Here is a 2,602-nt window from a genome sequence, read left to right as displayed (position 1 = left end):
CACCATCACCACCATCACCATCATCACCATCATCATCATCACCATCATCACCATCACCACCATCACCACCACCACCACCATCATCATCATCATCACCATCATCATCATCACCACCACCACCATCACCACCATCATCACCATCATCATCATCACCATCACCATCATCATCACCATCATCATCATCTGCTGTTCCTCCCGCTGGCCTATCCTTTCCCCCAGGGCAGAATTTGTACTGGCAATCTTAGTAGCTGGTCCTTGCAAATGCCCTTCCCAGCTCTACCAGGAACACGCAAGCCTCAACGTGGAGTTTGGTGTTTGTGAACAAAGGCGATGTCCACACCTCTTGGGAAGTCCTTCTCCCTTCATTGGGTGTCTCAGAGGTCATGGGGAGATGGCATGGAAGCGCCACTCCTGGCCTGGCTCACTGAGGGTGCTGGGTGGTGGTGCACTGGATGCCTGGATGGATGAGTGCAATGGTGAACAGGTTGGTAAGTGTTCAGGTGGGAGCACGGGTCATTCATGCAAAGGCTGAGGGAGGGCTGCTTCCATCTTTCTCTGTCCTACAAGAAAAGCCCCCTGGGTCACCTAGCAGACTCACTCTTCTGTGTCATCATAAAACCCTCTGACAAATTAATGGAAGTCATTTCTAGGGAGGCCCCCAACAAGCAGACATCTCCTTTCGTTGTTGTTAAATATCTTAAATGGCTAATGCATTCTGGAAGCATATGACACACAGGGATTTTGCTAAACATCAGGCTTTTGGCTGCACTTTGGGAATGACTGGCTGAGAACACGATGCTGGTTTAACCAAGAGGAGAAGTCAGATAGGGTTGCTTGCAGACAGGATCTCCACGCGGCTCTGCCTCTCTGACACTGGTATTGTCGAAACAGGCAAATTCTCAGAAATTGCCTTTATGTGCCCAAGGAAGATTATGCTATTTTGGGCTCTGGAGACTTTTAAAAACAAATGAAAAGCAAAGCACAATAGCTCAGGATGTCTGACTCACTCCAAAGGAAAGCAAGCCTACCTTCCAGGAGAGGGGAGACCAAGGGTGCAGAGAAACAGGGGTCCCTGTGGGAGGACAGGCCATGGGGGCTCAGCCACAGAAAAGTAGTGGACACAGCTGTTTATCTTGAACTAACACCATCTTCCCCATTACTGTCCATGTCACCCTCAGGTGACCAATGAGCAATGAGGCCAGACCTTCTGGAAACTGAGAGGAGGCTGATGGGACAGTGGGGGGCTGGCACCCCTAAACCCTCGGATGCAGAGGGAATGTTGGGGGACCCAAGTCCTGCTTGGTCTCTTCCTGCTACAAGGCTGTAGGAGGGGGCTGGACACCTCAAAGCCAGAAGCCTTCCCAGAGTTCCAGGTAATCCATGTCTCACAGATTCCTGCCTAGAATAGCAACCCCGGGGGGTGGTGGGACAGCCAGAAAGGGGACGTAGCTCTGTGTTCCGTGTTGTGGGGCCAAGGGTGGGAGAACCAACTTCCATGACGGGTTGCAGTCTACCGCCCCTCCCTGGGACCACCTGTCCGCACTTCTCAGAAGCAGTGCTGGGCATGTCCAGCCACCAGGGTGTGACCCTCCAGCCACCCTGGCCGGTATCCTCGGCAGGTGTGCTGCATCTACTCAGCTACATGGAGCAAAGTTTCAGCCCTCCCTGGGGTCCAGTCTCTACCTTCCCTCTGCACCTTCCCGAGAAGCTCAATGTCAGGCATGCAGCAAGCACACCTGGATCCCTCCCTTCATGCATCTACGTGTCTACACTTAGTAGGACCTGGGGGTGCAGCAGTTAACAAGTCCCTGCCTCAGGAGACATGTAGTCTGGTGTGGGGGTGCAGACAGTCAGTGAGGGAAGATGATGAATAGGTACCTTACAGACATAGATGGTAGGCTGACTGATGACCCCAAACATGCCCATGTCCTAACCCCCAGGACCCAGGATTATATGACCTTACATACCCACAACCTGGTCACCAGACTGCACAGGTGATTTCTCTCATTGTCCTGAGATGTCTCCTGGCCTCAGGGTCCCTTAGAGAGGGTGTGACCTGGCCTTGGCAGGGGATCCCATGGAGTCCTGTGTAGTAAAGAATTTAGCCTTGCCCTAAGAGTGGTCTGGCCCTTGCTCTTGGCTTCTGAGAGGTGACCTGTGTCATCCTAATAGGAGGGCTTTGTTTAAGCTGGGGCTGGCCACGTCAGAAAGACCAACATGGGACTGGGTCGGGGAGGGCTTGGGTCATACAGTATCACCCCCAACCCGGTGACTGAGAACGTCGTGGGCATAATCACCAATCCCTCAATCATCGATCGGTTGTGCCCACGCCACGGAGCCCTGAGAAAGCCCCAGGCTCAGGTGAGCCTGTCTGGTTGGTGGCATTCGGTGTATGTTGTCACACCTTGGTGCTGAAAGGGGTGGGGTGTGTTGCCCCCACGAGGAGAGGGAAATGCCAGCTAAGTGTTCGGAGACTTCTCAGTCTGTGCCCCGCCTGCCTCTGTCCTGGGCTGGTTCTCACCCACATCCCTGCCGTGTAGACCATGGCTGTGATGCACCACTGTACTGGGTTCAGAGTCTTTCTAGCGAGTTATCCAGCCAA

The sequence above is a fragment of the Neomonachus schauinslandi genome, chromosome 4 (assembly GCF_002201575.2).
Source record: "Neomonachus schauinslandi chromosome 4, ASM220157v2, whole genome shotgun sequence".
Classification (NCBI taxonomy): domain Eukaryota; kingdom Metazoa; phylum Chordata; class Mammalia; order Carnivora; family Phocidae; genus Neomonachus; species Neomonachus schauinslandi.
The sequence above is the reverse complement of the archived record's forward strand: the minus strand, read 5'-3'. Positions refer to the sequence as shown.